Below are 22,122 nucleotides of genomic sequence, written 5' to 3' on the forward strand. Positions count from 1 at the left end.
ATAGCTTAATTGCTACAGTATTGGTAAAGCACAATTCAGTAAAGATGTGTGGGGATGGTATTCTGATTGTGAAGAAATGACTAAAACTTATATTTACTTTCTTTCCTTTAAATATCCTGTAGCATTCATACCTTTTTGTCCACGTATTTTGATGCAGTGTACTGCAGCATAGAGTCTATAGTGAAAATAAAATGCCACCGACACTTATGTAATCCAATTGATGTAAGGAGATGTGAATTTTATTTGCAAATGAAGTGGATTCTAGTCAGTCCTGAACAACCTTAACAGTAGTTCCTAAAAGAGGCTGAAAGGTCTGAATTCGCCATAAGCAGCACTTTATGATGAAGACAGTAACATATATCTCTATGTATTCTGACAATAATAATAATGACATAACATTTAGTCCCAAATATTATGATGAAAATGACTAGAGTATTATTTTCATATTCTCTGTTCACATATGTTTTCTGTACAGCTTTCTCTCTGTCCATTTAATCTATCTACATCTGGAAATTCAGTTTTCTGTATTTTATTAAATAATAAATCTTGAGTTTAGATCAATAGCCACTTTCTTATTACTCTAGTACATGTAATGGATTCATTGCAGAATGGATAACATGTAAGAATTTGGTCTAATATCTCCCCTTTACGTAGACCACCAGCCCACATTCACCTCCTTGTATCCTGTTGCATAAAGCACCCAATGTCGTTGCAAATGACTACACTGTACAGTGATTAAATTATTTTACCAAGTGCTCAAATGTGAGACACAAAACAGCATAAATAATTACTTGTCACACATACAGAAAAATATCACTAAGTCATCACTAATATGTATGTTTTTGTCCAGGCATGTAAATAATAAACTTACCTTGAATATAGATGTTATGGGGATCAAAATAAGTAAATATTTGCCATTTAAAGGTATGTATAATCATATTCTAGAAAAATACCCATCACTGAAATAGTTGATACTGAACACATACATGATTTATACTTTGGCATACAGGTTCAAGTATATAGACATATCTATTTATTAAACTGAAAAACATCCTTGTTTGAATATACTTGTTTTTCTTATTCTCACAGGTGCCCTGACTCTTGTAGTGCTGACTTTTTCCATTCTAAATAGATACTTGCACCATCTGCTGGTCGTTCATAATGTTATTTGTTTAAAATAGAAATGTTTGATCTTTACTAATAACAACTTCGTTATACAATGTTTCCTTTTCTGGAAATATATAAGAAAATAATTAATCAATAGAAAATGTTTTAAAAACATCTATGTTCCCTTTACGGCCCCATCCAAATACAGGTCTCCTACATCTCATACTCAAAGCCAAATCACTTGGCTGAATAAGTTCATCAACTTCATGATGGTTTACACTGATACAAGGAAAGTCACATAATTTACCTTGTTTACGTATCGCTGATCACCAAGAACATGTTAGACAATAAGAGTCATTTTATTGAATGCTTCATTTGTGTATGACTGACTGACTGTCTATTGACTCTGTTGATGATATGCCTAAAATATGAATGATTGTTGTTGTTATTTTGAGTTTAATGTAATTTTTTAGCACATGATAGGCTTATACATGGCGGTCAGTATATCTGATGGGGGAAGAACCTGGGAAAAACCTTCAACCTATGGGAAGCTACTGGCAAGCTTTCTCAGATGCCCATTCAGGCCAAGTCTGGGACTTGAACCCACGTGTAAAGAGGTGATATGTCAGTGATCTGTAAACTCAGGTGCCTTAAACCACTTGGCCACATGGAGCACCAGTATAAATGAAATTATACCAGTAATCCAGACAGCAGATGATTGTAAACTAGCAAAAATGTAGTGGACTCACTATGCTTATTATTCAAGAATTTAGGATAGAATATATTTTCAGTTGTCTGAGCTACCTCTTCAGAGAATAATTGAATATATATGATTGCATAGACTCGCAATGATTGTAAATATTTAATAATTTAAAACTGTTTATCAGAAGTTTACAGCACACTTAACATGATGTGATGTGTTATTACTGATGTGGTGTTTATTTAGTACCCTGTTTGGACCCTCACACAGTTATTACATCATTTGCCACAAGTATTTGAGAATCTATTTTTTATTGAGGTACACACAATATATTGTGTTGTATTTGATGTTGTTTATTGCAAACTGTCATCATTTACAATAGTTCTTGAAAACAGGATTTGAGATAAATTATAACAAGTAGTGCAATTTTCATTACCAGGTAAAATGTCTTTTATTTGTGATCCATTCTTGTTTAGAACCAAATACAATATGCCAGTATACTTTATGCAGTTGTCTATAATTAGGTTATCACAGTATGCCAGTATATTGTATGCAGTTGTATATAATTAGGTTATACAGTATGCCAGTATACTATATGCAGTTGTCTATAATTAGGTTATACAGTATGTCAGTATACTATATGCAGTTGTCTATAATTAGGTTATACAATATGACAGTATACTATATGCAGTTGTCTATAATTAGGTTATACAGTATGCCAATACAATCTATGCAGTTGTCTATAATTAGTTTATACAGTATGCCAGTATACTATAATATGCAGTTGTCTATAATTAGGTTATACAGTATGCCAATATAATCTATGCAGTTGTCTATAATTAGGTTATACAGTATGCCAGTATACTATATGCAGTTGTCGATAATTAGGTTATACAGTATGCCAGTATACTGTATGCAGTTGTCTATAATTAGGTTATACAGTATGCCAGTATGCTATATGCAGTTGTCTATAAGTAGGTTATACACTATGCCAGTATACTGTATGCAGTTGTCGATAATTAGGTTATACAGTATGCCAGTATACTATATGCAGTTGTCTATAATTAGGTTATACAGTATGCCAGTATGCTATATGCAGTTGTCTATAATTAGGTTATACAGTATGTCAGTATGCTATATGCAGTTGTCTATAGTTATAGGTTATCACAGTTCATGATATGTAGAACAGGCTACCTGCCATTGTTGTACTCATCAACAATCAATGGATGGATGAGAGTCATTTTGTTTTTCATACTTAATGATAATTTTGATTGGTACAGTAGGGTCAATATACCGCTTACATAACAGTATTTTTGTGTTCTATTCATAAACTTAATTACTGTAGTGCTGTATATCCTTATTGAAGAATAATTACTTATAATCAGTTACTAGAATACATTTTTAATCAGTGTTCAAGTGGCACGCAGTTTTAGAAATTCTGTTTCCAGGCAACCAGCCTGCAGGTAGCCCAGCAGATTGTTTTGGTTTCTCAGTAAATTACTGCATTTTTTGAAAGATTGTAGCATGCCTTCAGTCATGCTAAAGAAAGTGTCACAAATGTCAGTGCTTTGTTCAGACTCTTCATAGGAAGAGCTCATTATGAATGGTTTTCAACAATTTCACAATTTCTGCATACCTAGGTGGTAAATTATGAATAATCCTGACATATGGTTCCAATTTTTGACTGCATACTTTCATGTTGATGTATGTACCATATTTTATTATGATCTGTATGTTTGTATAAGTATTCAGGTGCCTTTGAGAAATTTTGTTTCTGAATTCTGCAAAAATAGAAATCAAATCAGTGTCTTTAATCTTCATTCAGTCAGTAAAACCTGTAGCTTCCAGTCTGTAATTTCTTCATGTGATAGTACAGTGTTGTGTATGTCTCACTGTTATAGAAAACACTCGGTGTTTATAAAATCAGTCAGTAAAAACTGTAGTATCCAGTTTGTAATTTGTTCATGTGATAGTACAGTGCTGTGTATGTCTCACTGTTATAGAAAACACTTGGTGTCAATAAATCCGTCAGTACAAACTAGCTTCCAGTTTGTAATTTGTTCATGTGATAGTACAGTGCTGTGTATGTCTCACTGTTATAGAAAATAATCGGTGTCAATAAAATCAGTCAGTAAAAACTGTAGCTTCTAGTTTGTAATTTCTTCATGTGATAATACAGTGCTGTGTATGTCTCATTGTTATAGAAAACACTTGGTGTCAATAAAATCCATCAGTACAAACTAGCTTCCAGTTTGTAATTTGTTCATGTGATAGTACTGTACAGTGCTGTGTATGTCTCACTGTTATAGAAAAGACTTGATGTCAATAAAATCAGTCAGTAAAAGTAGCTTCCAGTTTGTAATTTGTTCATGTGATAGTACTGTACAGTGCTGTGTATGTCTCACTGTTATAGAAAACACTCTGTGTCTATAAAATCAGTCAGTAAAAACTGTAGTATCCAGTTTGTAATTTGTTCATGTGATAGTACCGTACAGTGCTGTGTATGTCTCACTGTTATAGAAAACACTCGGTGTCTATAAAATCAGTCAGTAAAAACTGTAGTATCCAGTTTGTAATTTGTTCATGTGATAGTACTGTACAGTGCTGTGTATGTCTCACTGTTATAGAAAAGACTTGATGTCAATAAAATCAGTCAGTAAAAGCTGTAGCTTCCAGTTTGTAATTTGTTCATGTGATAGTACTGTACAGTGCTGTGTATGTCTCACTGTTATAGAAAAGACTTGATGTCAATAAAATCAGTCAGTAAAAGTAGCTTCCAGTTTGTAATTTGTTCATGTGATAGTACTGTACAGTGCTGTGTATGTCTCACTGTTATAGAAAACACTCGGTGTCTATAAAATCAGTCAGTAAAAACTGTAGTATCCAGTTTGTAATTTGTTCATGTGATAGTACTGTACAGTGCTGTGTATGTCTCACTGTTATAGAAAAGACTTGATGTCAATAAAATCAGTCAGTAAAAGCTGTAGCTTCCAGTTTGTAATTTGTTCATGTGATAGTATTGTGCGGTGCTGTGTATGTCTCACTGTTATAGAAAACACTCGTTGTCAATAAAATCAGCACCTACCAACTCTTTAAATTTTGAATTAAATGGATTTAAATATAAAGTCATGATTGCAGTTTCTTGTGGGTCAGTAGATATCATATTCAGGGGTTTTATAAGTCACTACTCCCCAAGCTTAGCTTCATTGTCAAACAACCAGATAGGTGCTGCTAAATTTATTTGATCAGAGATGCTCTATCAAATCATGAGCAAGGGAAGGTTTATTATTAGTCATTATTTTTGGGTAAAGCCTTTGGCCTCACATGTATATACAACATGTTACTCTGTCATTGGCGGGAACAGGCTCTCTTCAAAGAAAAGGAAACTTTTTTATCAGTCACATGATGTGTCACCTGAAGTATCCTATATAAACAAGCCACCCGCATCAGAGGTATCTCAGTTATTCTGGTGTTGTAGCGGAGCGGTAAGTACAATAATACGCATGTATTTAGGTGGTGTTGTAGCCAACTTAGGACTTAGTCAAAGCAATATGTGTTATTTGTCAAAGTTTTTTAAAAATATATTTGTAACGGCTACTGAAGAGGATGAAGTCCTCTCAATTACCGACCTCGAAGCTGACTCAGAATTGTCTGGTTGCGGGCCTGAGGATATTGCAGCCTTTTGCGAAGTTCCTCAAAAGGGAGAAGAGTTATGAAGCCACAAAAACAGAAAAATAAAGAGAAAAAAATTGAAGTCTATTGTGACTAAAGTTCAGAAAGTGGCAAAATACAAGCCAGTTATGGCAACTAAACAAGCAAAAAATGTCGGACAGTCAAGGATGTCCAGTCTCGTAGACATAAATAACCTGTTGGAAACAGCTATTGAGTTTTTGACGAAAATATTTGGTCAAACTGAAATGCAGCCTGTTATGGCATATGACAATGAAATTGATGCCCTTTTTGGTGAAAGCTAACCTAAATTAGAAGTAGAAGTTGAAAATGAAGGGCCATATAGCGATGTTGATGTTACCCCAACAGAGGGTGATACAAGTAGACAACTAAAGCTAATTTCTTTGAGTGGAAAAATAAATGGGGCATTGTTTGATACTTTGTAGCCTGACTGCAACTGTATTTCTACTACCAATGCTGATAATATGTGGCAGTTACCCAAACTAAAAACTCCCCAAAAAGGAGAGCCAATACCTAAATCCTTAGCAGAGCTGATTAATACTGTATGCACTTCTTTATGTGCAACAGATGATATTGTACAGAAGTACAAAATCCCAGAAAACTGTGATTGTCAATCAAGAAATTTGGAATGACCTTAACAAACGAGTTCCTTCTTATGACAAACCCATTAGGGATATACAAAATCTTGTTGCTGCAGGCATTATGCCAATTGTCCAATTAGCAGAATTACTAAAGTCTCAGATTGCCACTAATGAAAAAGCAAAGATCCTAATTTCAAATGCTATTACCCTTATGGGTCAGGTGCAATATCATGTCTCCCTAAGAAGGAGGTATATGATTTGACCACATTTGAAAAGGAAATATTCCAATATTTGTAATATGCATAACATCCATGCTTTTTGGGGATGATGTGGCCAAGGAAGTTAAAAAGATGTGACACTGGGTTTGCAATTGTGAAAGAAAATTTTGCCTAATTATTCACAGATTTCAATAGAGGCCGTGGTGCTAGAGGTGGTGGACCCATACGAGGTCCAGATTTTAATCAGAGGGCAAGATTTTGATCTCAAAATATGTACAGGTATCAATGCCAAAATTCCAATAGAGGAAGGAGACCTGCCTATACTAGTCCCCCAAATGAGCCCACAAATTAAAATCTATAGAGATAAGTTCTGTGGGAAAACTTAAGCACTGTTTTGCTATATGGAATAATTTTACTTGTGATCCATGGATTTTGCAAACAATTTCGGGGTACAAAATAGAGTTTGATTCCATGCCTTCCTAGTCCTTTTTTCCAAAAGAAATTCCCATTTCAAATGAGCAGACAACCATTATATCAAATGAAATCACTGAATTTCTACACAAAGGAGTTATAGTTCCATCCACATGTGAGAGTAATCAGTTTCTTTAGAACATTTTTATTGTTCCCAAACCTAATGGAAAATTTCAGCCAGTTATTAACCTGAAACAGTTGAATAAATTTGTTCCATGAACATTTTAAACAAGAAACATTTCAAATTGTTTTAGATCTCATCCAGAAAATTGATTTCTTTACTTCTTTGATCTAAAAGAATGCTTATTTCAGTATTCATATACATGTAGATTATCAGAAGTTTCTAAAGCTTACTTGGAATGGTCAACTTTTTCAGTTTGTATGTTTACCTTTTGGGCTTTCCTCTGCTCCAAGAGTCTTCACTAAGATCCATTTATTTGGTGACAGCTCAGGTGGCCAAGTGGTTAGAGTGCCTGCCTCGGATGCGGGAAGTCGTGTGTTCGATCCCTGGCTGAGTTATACCAAAGACTAACAAAAATGTTACTAAGAGCTGAGAGTTGGCATTATTTATTGGTATGCTTATTAATGCCTTTTATGCAATCCTGGAAGCCCCAATGCACTACAGTATTTGGAACATGAAAAAATAAAAGACCTTAGTAAATACAAAAATTTTGATAGTACAATACAGTTATCTCCACAAAGTGTCCAGGAACTTAAAAGGTGGTATCTTAATGTTGCAGACAGGAATGGGAAATCTATCAGACAAGAAAAGATTGCTTTTACTATTCAAACTGATGAATCACTCTCAGGGTGGGGAGCTTATGAACTTGATTCAAACAGATCAGTCTCTGGTAGATGGGACAAGAGTGAAACCATTTTTTCCATAAATTACATAGAGTTGTTAGCAATTTCTTATGCCTTACAAGCTTTTCATTCAGGTCACAAAAATGTCCATATTTAGATTCAGTCTGACAGCATATGTGCTATCTTGTATATTTATAATACAGGTGGAATGGCATCAATTAAATTGGATCAGTTAGCTAGACAGATTTGGGAATGGTGCTTGGAAAGGGAAATATTCATATCTGCAGTCCATATTGCTGGCAAACATAATATACAGGCAGATTATCAATCAAGGAACTTGTCTGACTCACTGAATGGATGCTAAAGAAAGAAATTTTTCAAAGATTGTGTGTACAGACTTTTGTCCCAGACATAGATCCTTTTGCATCTAGATTAAACTGTCAGTTAAAGAAGTTCACCTCATGGTTTCCAGAACCAGGTGATTTTAAAAAGAATGCCTTTTTTTCTCTCCTGGCATGATTTAATCCCATGCATTTTTTTCCCTTTTAATGTTGTTGGGAAAATATTGAAAAACATTATTTCTGATAATGCTAGTAAAGCACTCTTAATTGTTCCACATTGGACATCACAATCCTGGTTTCCTTTACTCTTGTCATGTTTCATTTCTATTCCAAGTAGACTTCCAAGGCACAAAAATATACTGACTCTTCCACACAATGGTCAAACCCATCCTCTAAGGGAAGTCCAATATCTTTAGTCACAGTGACTGTCTGATCAGGAGATTGCTCCAAAACCAAGGACTTCCAGCATCTGTGGACATCATTAACAATTCATGGAGACCAGGAACAACTAAACAATGTAATTTGGCATGGAAAAAATGAAAAAGATCAGGGAAATTAATCCCTTTTGTGTCTCAGAAGTAACAGTTATTTCATACTTAGATTCTTTGGTAACTGAAGGTTAGTCTTTTAGTGTTGTCAATATTCGCAAGGCAATGTTACTACTTTGAGGATGTTTGATAAAAATGCATGGTGCCTCAACCCTTTGTTGATTAATAGATACTTGAAAGGACTGTTTAACAAAAGTCCACCAAAACCAAGATAGGCTGACACTTGGGATGTAAACCTAGTCTTAAAATCCCTGTGTACCCTTTTTCCATTGGAAACTATATCTTTAAGGTTATTAACAATGAAGCTGGTTGCGTGTGGTTTGTGATGTGATTTGGATTTTTAACGTAGCTTTAAAAAATTTTCAGTCATATCGCTACGATGTCTGCAATGTGGCAGTTTATAGTGATGTCTAGCACTGGGGCATCATGCTGCAGACATGTAGCATGATATCCCACCCAGTCACATTATCCTGACACCGGGCCGACCAGTCCTAACACTAACCTATTAATGCTGAGCACCAAGCGAGGCAGCTGTTAGTACCGTTTTTGTAAGTCTTTGGTATGACTCAGCCGGGGATCAAACCCACGACCTCCTGCATCCGAGGCGGACGCTCTAACCACTAGGCCACTGGAGCGGTCGAAGCTGGTTGCTCTTATTGCTTTATCTACAGCTCCAAGAGCACAAACTCTAAAATTTTTGATTTGTTGAAAACTTCAAGACAAGGTAAGAATTTCAGTTGGAACTACTACATTATAAGGATGAGAAGCTTTGTACTATGCATACTTTGTTGCATTATCTTGACAGGACTAAAAAAGTCTTTGGAAATCTATTCAAGTTCTGGTATCGTATTGTTCCTATAGAGTTGTATCATCTAGTACTATTGCAAGGTGGTTAAAAATGGTTTTAGAACAATCAGGAATTGATACGTCTAAATTCAAAGCTCATTCTTACAGAACTGCTGCAGCATCAGCTGCTTTCAGACAAGGCTGTTCCTTGCACAATATATTGAAAACAGCAGATTGGACATCAGTAAGGGATATCCAGACTAATAGTACGGGTTTTGCTGAGGCATTTATTAACAGCATATAAATAATATTTTTTGTTTGATTATGATTTGCATGTTAACACTCTTTTCCTTTTTCCTTTGATATTTTTAGCAGACATTTTGTTGTCAATCTTTAAAGATGCAATGTATACATGTGAGGCCAATGAACCCCTCATCCAATCATTTGTGAAGGATGGAGGAGCATTATTGGAGTAAAGCCGGATGCTGAACATGTATACACCCACCCATTCTTTGTTGCAAGTTGAGGTTTTACTACAGTGGGGTTTTTCCTCCCTGTCTTATATAGACAACAAAACACTTTACCTTGAGCTATGAGATACCTCGTGCGGGTGGCTTGTTTATATAGGATACTTCAGGTGACACATCATGTGACTGATAAAAAAGTTATCTTTTCTTTGAAGAGCACCTGTTCCTGCCAATGACAGAGTAACATGCTATGTATACATGCTCAGCTGCTGGTTTTACTCCAAAAATGTTTGGATGAGGGGGTTCATTTTGTACAAGTCGGCTCTAATTACAGGTAACCAGTGAAATACTTAGGACAGAAATAGTACAGTATGTATTGTGCATTGCTTCGTACACGCACAGTTTATAACTCTGGATACAACTAAGCAGATGGTCATTATAATAATAATAATAATAATAAAAATAATAAAAATAATAATAATAATTCTTTAATGAGGGTAGCTGAATTAGAATACAGATATATCTAGTCTCCCTTGAGTCCCTCTGCTGTTAGCTGTCTGCATGCATGAATATTACTGGAACATAATATGCACAGGCATTTGTGAACATATAAACATATAGAAAATAGAAAATATCATCCTGCATGGAAAAAATTCGAATGTGAAAATGATGCAAAAGTACAGAAAAACAGGCGATGTTTATATGACTAAAACTTCAATTGTCTTAAGATTTCATCCATTTGAGACATCGATTATGAAAAGAAGAAATAGTAGGAGCCTGCCATTTATGTTGTTCGATACCAGTGGACCAGTATATTGAAAACTTTTTTTAAACAATTCCTTCTTTGCTCTTGTTATAATGTAATTTTTAATTCTTATGGACCTTAAATTTGGAGTACTATCAGCATCTCTCTTTTGGTGAAAGATATTGCTTAGATACACAGGAATGGCTTTTCTGGATACTTTATACATCAATTTGGCCTTTCTAAGAAATATTCTTTCATGTATTGTTAAAATCTTTATATTATTCATTGCAGCCTGGAAACTGTCAATACATTGATCTAGAATTATATGGGTATGCCCTCTTTTGGAGTCTTAAAAGGTTTGCTATGTTTGAATTAGAGGGTATTACCCCAAATTACATTACAATAGTCCAGATATGGCTGAATGTAACTTTTATAAAAGATGACCCTATACTGAAGAGTAATGTATGTTTTGATTTTCTTCAGTAGGCAAAGATAAAAATTAACCTTTTTTGATACATGTTTAATAGGAATAGACCAAGTAAGATTGTTATCTATGAATACACCAAGAATTTTATCATGATAGGTCATATCAAGTCTGTTGAGAGGATATTGTAAATTATTTTCAAGTGTGGTTTTGGGTTTTCCCCATCATAGACAGTGTAGTATAATCAGCATAGAAGTCATTGGAAGAAATTGAAGTTCCTATCTTAAAAGGCCAGTCATTGATAAAAAGGATGAATAACAGAGGTCTGAGGATAGTCCTGTGGTACTCCACAAGTAATATTTTCACTTAGAGAAAGTTGACCATTTAAAGATATTCTTTGTATTCCATCAGTTAAGTAAGAAGTAAACCAGTTTAGGGAGTTGTCACTGCATTGATAGATTTTTAGTTTTTCAAGCAGAATTTCATGGTTTACAAAAATCTACCATAAAGGTGCCTGCCATTCGGCCTGTGTCTAATGCTTTCAGCCATTTATTAATCAAAGATATAAGTGCAGTTTCACGGAGTGATTCTGTTGAGAGCCAGACTGATTATCATGAATAAGATCATGAGTGTTAAAATAGCTGAGAAAAGAATCATGTACATTTTTTTCCAGTAATTTAGAAAGACAAGGAAGGATAGAGATGGGTCAGTCTGTTGTTATTTACATCATCTTTTGTTCCTGCTTAATGCAGTGGTGTTACCTTGACAGTTTTCCGTGTCAGTGGAAATTTATTAGACCTAATACTTTCAGTGCAGCTGAAAGCTATACTCTCTACAATTGCAGGTGCAGCAACCTTTAGTAGCCTTGGTCCAATCATATCAAGTCCTGTAGCTTTACAATCATCCATTTTTTAAATATATGCATAAGGCTATCAGATATTTTTTTAGCTCTGCATGTTGACTTACTTATCGAAGCAGTTTGAGATTGGTAAATGAAAGACAAGCAATTGAACAAAATTCCAATTTTTGGTGGTATTTTGTAGTCCAATAAATCAGCTCCCAGACCTATAATGGTATTGATGTAGAATGAGACTTACTTTCTCATTGTCCATCACCTTTCTAGCAGTTGGCCACCCCTGATCAGAAACTTGTGTATGTTTGAGGTTTATCTGAGTTAAAATTATTACTGTTTACTATGTCATCTAAACTGTCAGGTAAATGAAAATTTTCAACAGGGAATGTTAGTGTAGTTATTACCCAATAAGCCAATATACATGTATACATTGTAGTATGCAAAAACAAATGTTATTGGTGCGATTCTTTATATTTGCCCAATTCCTGTCATAAAAATTAACCAATATAAACAGCTGTTACACCTCTACAGCTCATCTGCTGACCTATGGAAAAGTGTACTACTATGTATGAGAGGAATTCTGTGTATCAAGTCAAAAATGAAAGATACCACTGCCATAGGTTGGTGTGTTTATAAAAGACAAGCATTCACTAGTCTTGTTTCTTCAGGGGCAGTATTGACTGTGTTTAATGAAATAGATAGCTGGACAATGTGGTTTAGTCCTGTTTCTTACCGATCGAAATCACCAAGCAATCAAATACAGAATTATGTGGAGATAATTTGGGCACCCTGCTAAAGGTATCCAGAAAGGCGATTCAATTTTTTACATGCTCTTTTTTATCAGATTACATGATGGGGCTTTTACTTTGGGAAAAATATTTGCCAGGCATTCGTGTTTTGTTTGTCCCATGCTCCTGAACCAAATGATTTTTTTTATCTCAGCTTCAGTATGTTGTTAATGCAAGATAGTATGGGTGATGCTACAGTACAGTGACTGATCAATTTTGACTGTCTACATTAACAGTTATCAAACAGTATGTATTTAATAAATATTCTTTGATACCAGTAATTGTAAATAAATGTTGTTTAAAAAAGGTGACCTTTTATTATTCATAATAACGCTAAATAGATACAAATATGCCTGAATACAGTCTGTAAATTGACACTACAAACCATGTGGTTATGGTGCAGTTTGACTTCATTAAGATCAAAATTTTCAATACATTCTTTTTTTTTATGCTGATATTTAAATGGTTTTTTTTCTTTCATGGAATAATGCATCATGCACATCCCCAAAATAGTACAAATGAATAATAAAAAGTAAAATGTTAAAGTTTGAAATCAGTGTCGGGTGTCTTATGTTACAGGACTAGCTTAAGGTGAAGTGGTGTTAAGTAAATTATCCCTACTAAATAGACTGCTGGTTTTAATAAATGTGGTCACATGCTTCCCTGTTACTGACAGTATTTGAAAGTTTGACAGTGTTCTTAATATTTAACATTGATGTTTTACTTTACAGTAATAAAATATTACTTTAAACTATAGTCCTTATTTTGGGGAATACCATTATGGTAATGTAATGAAAACAAAATAGTCATTTGCTTTAATATTCAAGAAAAAGCCTTTCTTGAACCTGAAACCACTAAAATTGATAAATACCATACTCACTTGTAAGTCTAACAAAGTTGAACACAACAAAGATCCTGATGTGCGTGTAGATTAGGGTCTTTTTTCTTTATTCTGCTGATTACATCTTTCAAGCTGCACAGACATGGATCTTCTGTCAAATAATTTGCCAGCAGATCTTGGTCTGTGCAGTTTGCAGTTGGACTTGTCTTATAAGTAGGTATATACAGTAATTGTGTGCTGTTTTGTGGAGGACTTTATACCAAAATTTTACAATGACAAGATTTCCATTTAATGCTTTCTGCAGTATGAGTGAATATGAGTGAAGAAACAAAACAAATTTAAAAAATGTTTAATAGACAAAGTTGAATTGCATAATCACATAAATTGTTTTAAATTAATTTCTCTGCACTTAGTATTCCAGAATCTTCTGTCTGCTTAATAATGTCAAAAATATTCTCTTAAAATGTTCCAGAGTCATAAACTGCAATAATCTGCTTGAAAAATTGGATATCCCAACACCTAGGGACTCTCAGAATATAAATCAGGCTCGTCTCATTCTCTTAGCAAGTGGCCTTTTTTGGGGCTTGTAGAAGAATGTTTGTTGTCTTATTTGCCTGACAAAATCTTGAATACAGTAGTGATTTGCAGGGCTTCATTTGTAGGTCAAATGCTCATATGACGGTCATCTCCTTACTTGATTTTGTGTGCAAAGTGAACCATGTGTGGAACAGCAATATTTCTGTTCTCCTTATTTCCTTGGTTACCTGTAATCATTGCTCATGTGCCCTAAATGAAGAATTAACTGTCTCTTGCTCACATATCTAGGGCTAATGGTACTGATGCAGTTGTTTGACATGCATGTTGATTAGCAACTTACAGCAAGTCATCACCCTGACTGGGGCTACTCACACTCCGATGATGACGGGGAACACTTGGCAGAGTGAGCATTGAACATTGACCTCCTTGTGACCCACAACTCCAAAAGACGTAGCAGAGGTCTCGCTAGAATTTTAAAACTAGGAGTCCAGGACTCTTATTTTGGAAAAAACAGGAGTCCCACCAGCAAAGGTTGCAGTCCCCTACCAGAAGCATATTGGGCATATCTAAAGTGGCTAAATTTCCAGATTATTAGAACCAGTGGTTGGGGCCCCGAGTGGCCGAGTGGTCTAAAGCGCTCTTCGTTACGGATCACTGCCATCTCACCTCTGTCTGCGGCGGTTCGAGTCTAAGATTCAGCCAATGTGGGCATGTGAGAAAGCTTGCCAGTAGCTTCTCGTGGGTCGGTGGTTCTTTCCGGGGTTTTCCGGGTTCTTCCTCCACCATTAATACTGGCCGCCATGTATAGCCTATCGTGCTGAAAAATGGCGTTAAACCCCACAACAACAACAACAAGAACCAGTGGTTGCCAATGAGTTTAATTTTCTAACTTCTTTATAATACTGATATATAACTCTTGTTTGTGCATTAAAGTGAGAGTGAATTATGACAGGCCAAGGAAATGTCTTACTCCATGCACTAAGCTAAGCATCACACTTAGTGTTCCATGTGAAATGTGAAATATCAGTTCTTGCAACTTCTAGCACTCTGTTTAATGCCATTACAATCTTTGCCAATTTGCCCCAAAATACTTATCCAAATTTGCAAACAGCATTTTGTCTAACTCTCAACATGTATTGATTTTGAGGTCACATGCACTGCTTATTTGGCCACACTTGAAAAGGAACACAATATTGAAAGGTAAAGTTGTTCATTTGATGTACTCTTACACAAAAGTACATCACTGGGTCTTTCTGGCTCAGTATTCAGTCATTGTAAATATCAGTACATTTTCCCACCACTCTGCAGCTAGTCAAGCCTTTGAACTTGCCACCATGCTGTTGGGTCATGTTCTTCAGATGTACTTTTACAATGACAACATGTACATGTGGGGGTCTTTCAGCCACTGAATTTTCTCACTGTAAATATCAGCACAGCTAAAATGATCATTTGATCAACACATTTTCCCACTCAGCAGATGGTTGAAGCAGGACTGGTAAGCCCTTGAATTTGCCATCTGGCTAATGTGTGCGTACAGAGGACTCCTGTATAAGTGATTTTCTGCATCCCAGGTAGAAAAATTGCATCCAAATACGCGTGATTAAGTGTTTCCGAGACCTCTGACATAGGACCTTTCACTCTGCAAGATGGTAAAAAGACTACTCCACGGACCTCTGCTGGGTCAGCTCCATTGGTGACCATTTTCAGCCAGTCAGCCTAACTTCCAGTCAGCCAAACTGATCGATTCCCTGGACACTGCCAGGCGCACTTGCTGGGAGGAAACAACAGGGTCACTCAACTTTATGCCCTCCAGCCAGAAATGCTGGAGCTTGATCTAAAGACTTGGCACTGCTCAGCAACAACTAGTTCAAGTTCACCCTGTTGTGAAGCCAAATGCTGTAGCTAGCCACTTATTACAAGTGGCAAAAGCACCCCTGGAGAAACTGCACCGATGTCGAGTATGAGAGACCAAAATACTCCGGAGGCATTTGCAACAGTAGAACTTGAAACTGTGCTATGCAGCATCAAATCAGGCAAAACAGGTTGATATGACAACATCCTGAGTTCCTGAAGCATCTTGGCCGGGTTATTAGGGACAAGTGCATGCCAACTTTGTGGCATCAGGCAGAGATTATTGCAGTACCAAAGCCTGGCAAAGATGCCAACATTGTGGCAAGTTATCTGGTGATCTCCTTGCTTTCAGTTTGTTTTAGGGTACTGGAGCTCCCGATTCTCCAAAGAATTTGTCCTGACTTGTAGAATATCATACCTTTTGAGCAGGCAGGCTTAAGGCATAGCTGTAGCCATTGCAATTAAGTCCTTGCCCTGATTACATTTGTTGAGAACCTTAAAACTGGAATTGTTTTTCTAGATCTAACAGCGGCATATGACACGGTCTTTCATGCAAGGATGTTGTTGAAAATTTCCAGAGTATTGCCAAACTGGATAGTTGAGACTTTTGAACTGTTCCTTTTCAACAGGTGCTTCAGAGAGCACATCAGAGAGAACTTCAGCTCATGGAGGGGTCAGACTAATGGACTTCCACAAGGGACTGTTCTTTTGCCAAGTTTATTCAATGTCTACATCATGACTTACCTGTAACACAGTTGCACAATTTCATGTACGCAGATGACATTGCTCTCAGGACCCAAAGTCACTCCTTTACTGAGCTTGAGGAGTTATTGAACAAGGACCTGGAGGAAATGACGGACTTCTTCAAGAAATGGCATCTACAGCCAAGTGCAACAAAGACAGTCTCCATCATCTTCTACCTTTACAATGCAAATGCAGATCATCCCATACTAAGCTAATTGATGTCCAGCTCAACACAACAATGCGCATAATCTCTGGAACACTATGTCCTACTCCTTTACAATGGCTGCCAGTACTCAGCAATATTCCTCCTCCACATCTGCAGGAAGCAACCACAAAAGTATATGCCAGTGAGAAACTTCCACTGTACATGGACATCACCTCACATCCAGCAGTCTGCTTGATTTCGAGATGCCCAATCTGGTTAGGTGCATTGTCAGAGGATATGACAGCTACTTCTGCATGTAGCATTGAGTGGTCTTCAGCAGATGGTTTAAACCACTCCCTTATAGCTGAGCACTCTGTCTGCCCTCCAGGCTTCAACCTCCCACATCATCTGTGGATCACACTGAATTGCTTTCAGACAGGACAGGGGCATTGTGCAGTCAATCTTGTCCGATGGGGCCAGGCCACTATATAACTCTTCCTATTGCTGTGGAGCTCTTCAGACCATGTCACACATTGTGAACAACTGTCCCCTGACAAAGTTCCCCACTGGACTGCAGGCTCTGCATGTTGCTGTTGATGATATGGTTAAATGCCTGAGCATGCTCTGCTTACAATAATAATAATAATAATAATAATAATGATAAGTAACTTATAAAAGTTACTTACATTGTAAAACTGATATGCAGAGGGAATGTTTTCTGTAATTGTGATGCATTCACTGACTCAATGTAGCACAACATGTACTTAGTACAAAACTTTAAGCTGTTGTTTTTACTGATTGAAATAAACAAAAGACCCATGCCTTTCACAGTTTATTTTTTCAACTTCATTTGAGCTGTATGGAGAGATTTATGCAGCTTAAAGAAAACAAAACTTACTACAAATCCCCTGAATAATATTCCACACAGATTGTGATGAAAGGCCAAGCAAGACACATACATTAGGGCAGGTTATGTTTCGGGTGAGTGTAATATCACACATAATGACCACATGACTAAAAATACCCCCACATGGGCAGTGTCTTAAATGCTACAAATTTTGTAACATGATTTTAAAAGGTAGAGTTAACTGATGATTACCTTACCTTCTAATAGTAAGTGTTATTTTGTACACACTGATACGAGTGTTATTTTGTACAAACTGATATGAGTGTTATTTTGTACACACTGATATGAGTGTTATTTTGTACACACTGATATGAGTGTTCTTTTGTACACAATGATACGAGTGTTATTTTGTACATACTGATACGAGTGTTATTTTGTACATACTGATATGAGTGTTGTTTTGTACACACTGATACGAGTGTTATTTTGTACACATTGATATGAGTGTTATTTTGTACACACTGATACTAGCAGACATAGTTCACAGGATATAATGTTTATTTCAGCATAAGCATCACGGTGTGTACACTCCAGTTTGGTTTTGTTGTGTCCATAAACAATATGGCAATGCACTTCAGGACTTGTGCATAAATTCTATTTATAGCAACAATGTGGCTTTTCAGTTCCACACCTGAATGTGCAGAAATTATGAAATTGTTGGAAATCATGCCAATTGTGAACATCGCTAAAGCAGAATGTGAACAAGGATTCAGTGCTTAAACAATATCAAACTTATATAGCCCAGAGAAACTATTTGAAACAGATCAAACTTCAAATGATTATGAATATCTAGTTTTTGATCTAGTCAGTAACGTGCACATTGACAGAGCAGTTAATTAGACACTTGTTGCTATCAAAACCTTGAGTAAAACATTATATTCAGTGGAAAAAGAAAAAAAAAAGTTGAGTAAGAAAAGACACAAATGTTGTTTGAAAACATTATTGTGCAAAAGCTTGGTACTGAGTACTCATTTGTATCAGAACCTGGAAAAAACTACCTGAAAGAAATAAAAACCAAATATGGCTACAATAATATTTTTGGGAGAAATACAGTATTTTTAGAAGCAAAACAACACAGAAAAATAGTCATGTTTAAAGCATTTTTTATATTTCTTTTAAGCTCTGACCAGAAGTGCTTAGAGGATGGTGTTTTGTTTTCTTATGCCGTAGTTGTTACATGTACTAAATGAAAATTGCGCCAGTCTGAATCCAGTATGGCCACCATGTGAGCCATCTTGAAAATCTTGTTATTGCTACTCTACTTAATTGCTAATCATATTGACACGGGGTTTTAACCAGAAGGTTAATTATGATATCTAGTTGGTCCTGAATGGAAATGGTACCAATCTGACTTAAATCTCACTGCCTCAATAAACATAGTGAAAATCTTGTCTCTAATTCTCCCAAATGACTGGTCATATCAACATTCTGGGGGTTTTCACCAGATATATTCTAATGGTTTATAGCTTGTCTTAAATAAAATCAGTACCAAATTAACATCCACACTGGTACACTGGCTAATTTAAAACCTCAGCTTGAAAGCTTGTTCAGATGATAGATACAAGTATGTTTGAATTAACTACATGGTTGATTGCTGGCAGCACTGGAACAGTCCCCTATCTTATGTCAGGTAGAAGTACAAGTTAGCTGGAAAGAAAATTTATATTTATCTATCTTCCTTCGATCATTGCATGCAAGACATAATAAAGGTTTTATATGCCTGCCTTAAGGCAGAGTGTATTATTTTATTTTGTTTATTAACGATTTCATCACTGTACAATAACTCGGAGTTCGACAGTGACCAGACTTTGTGAAAAGCATACTCTAAGGCAGAGGTGGGCAAACTTTCCAGTGCAAGTGCCGCATGCACAAATTTACACCTTGTCACGGGCCGCATAGTTCATTAAGTAAAATAATTAATATTTGAAATAGCAAAAACAAAAGATTTTTCTAAATAACATCATAATTAATTTTCAGTTGTTAATATGTTGTTAATATTTGAAAACTTAAACTTCAAAAGAAACACATTTATTTGATAAACAGAGTAACATAAACAGAGTCAGTACGAATGATGACTTGTTCCTAGGCCGCATGAAAACCCTTGGCGGGCCGCATGAAAGCCCTTGGCGAGCCGCATGCAGCCCGTGGGCCGTAGTTTGCCCACCCCTGCTCTAAGGGTAAGAAAGAAGCCTATTAATTTGGGGTCAGGAAATCAAGGTCACTATGATTGAAAGAAGAAAAGTGATGGTGACATTAATTCTGTCACAGACCAGGGCCAAGCTTTATAGATTGGGGTAATGATGGAGTCTGTTGAATTGGGGTAGTGATGAAGTCTGTTGAATTGGGGTAATGATGAAGTCTGTTGAATTGGGGTAATGATGAAGTCTGTTGAATTGGGGGTCAAAAAGTAAAAGACTAACATCAACGCAACTGAATGAAGAAAAAAAAATTCTGCCCCAAATTTTCAGTTTTCAGTAATGTACCTTTGCCAGACTTTGTGGATGACTTACAGGTTTAGTTGTTGTTATTGTTGTTGTTGTAGGGTTTAATGCCATTTTTCAGAACACAATAGGCTATACATGGCAGCCAGTATTAATGGTGGAGGAAGAACCCAGGAAAACCCCGGAAAGAACCACCGACCCAACAGGTTTAGTAAGAAAGTGGTCATTTGATTTTGGAGTCAGAAGACCAGCTATTATGCACTGGCATATCTGGGTCTGTGCAGTTTGATAGGAGTAATCAGAAGAACAAACAACATAGACCCCTAAGCTGCAGGTGCGGAATGCTATGGATCTTTGTTGTTTGGTGTTAATCTCAACTTATAAGTGAGTATATATGGTATTTGGTATTGACTGAATTTAAATGAAGTCCTGTAATTCTTTTTTATCATATACTTTTGTCGCTGTACATGTATTTCAGTAATATAGCATTTTTTCAGTGTATTTGAATGCAGAACTTTTATTGATAATCTTTACAAAACACAAAAAGACCATGGTGTGTTTTGCTGCAGATGCCAGGCATGCAATAGTTAGTTGGAGACTCTTTATCTCACTATTGATTTTTTGTAGAGTCATCATGGATACACAGAAATCAATATAAGCAAACAGACATTTCAAGGGTTGATTTTGGGCTGAGTGGAATCCTGATTGAGAAGCTTTCATGTCACAAGTGATGTTCTGGTATGGTGGGAATAGTAGTTTGGTGGAGAGCTAGTCCGAGTTTCCTCCAACCCTTGCCAATCCTTTTTTGATATTTGGACATTTACACCCCAACATAAATGTCCAAATATCAAAAATGGGGTGGCAAGGGTCAGAGGAAACTCAGGCTAGTGGAGAGGCAAATTGTGTTGATTTAGGAAATTCTTTAATTTGGCTCAATTGTACTGCATTCAGATTTACAGTGGATCAACCAAAACAGTTTGGAAGCTAGCTTATATACTGAAATTGTACTTAATGAAATGGGATCCATGGTCATCCTCACTTTATAACAGTAACTGTATTATAATGAAAGGCATTATTGTGAGGGAGTACTGTATCATACATGTAATATTAAGTTTATCTTACATGTAAGATTACGTTTATCACATGATATTAAAAGAAATTCACTGAATAAACTGAATGTATCTTGGACCTTTTCTAAAATGTTTTGGATATTATACATTTGCTTTGTATGATGCAATATCACCGTTTTTGATGTTATAACAATACGGAACTATCTCATTATAATGATGTGTACCACCTTATAATGATTTACATTTTTCATATAATTTTATTATTTCATAATGCAGTGGGATTCATGGTTTTTCCTGCCTTATAAAGTTAACTGTGTTATAATGAAGGGCGATATAATGAGGATTTCAGTATTTCCTTTGGTTTACATTTAGAAAATCTGAGATTTATCAATGAACAACATCATAGTGATATCCTGAGATAAATGAATATACATGTAGGTCAATGATTCATTCGTTTTCAAGATCTGTCTGATGGAAATTACTTTTAGTTTTGCAGCAACACAGCCAGTATCACAGCCATATATTTGTCATTGCTATATGGCATTATGTTAAGTGGTATTTCTTACAGTTAATGTACTGGTAAATAATATAATTATTGATAAACACCATGTGAGACAGACACATAGGTGCCACAAGTGGTCGAGTAGCCAAAAACACTCAAATTTACTGATCACTGACATCTGACCTCTGTCTTGTATGGGTTCAAGCCTCAGGTTCTTCCCTCACCAGATATACTGGCCTCATGTCCAACCCATAACAACAACAACAATGTAATCACCGTTTTCCTGTATGTTATCTGTGGACATCTGATGGTCCTTGATATTTAAGGACTGATAAATGTTTATAAATCATGAAAATGCAACATCATGTGAATTTTACGATCAGTTTTTTGTTTGCTCTAGGATGTAGAAGAGGTACCAAGTGTTTTCCCGTATATCTTTGGATGGGAATAACGGAAGCAGACATTTTTCCCAGGGATGTGTCTCTTAAATAATGTTCCAGCAGGGAATCTTTTGGACTTTATTAAGATTGGACTTTGCATTTTACCTATTTTAAACTTATT

The 22,122-nt window shown here is 35.9% G+C and overlaps 1 protein-coding gene and 1 pseudogene across 3 annotated transcripts in view; both read left to right on the forward strand.

Moving 5' to 3' along the window:
• LOC149777593 (rabphilin-3A-like) overlaps positions 1–22,122 on the forward strand; it is a 149,358-nt gene that overhangs the window by 6,186 nt on the left and 121,050 nt on the right. The gene's annotated exons all lie outside the window — the stretch shown is intronic.
• On the forward strand, positions 5,962–6,471 carry LOC149777594 (uncharacterized; annotated as a pseudogene).

Source organism: Sinohyriopsis cumingii, chromosome 18, assembly GCF_028554795.1.
Source record: "Sinohyriopsis cumingii isolate HCF-2022 chromosome 18, ASM2855479v2, whole genome shotgun sequence".
NCBI lineage: Eukaryota > Metazoa > Mollusca > Bivalvia > Unionida > Unionidae > Sinohyriopsis > Sinohyriopsis cumingii.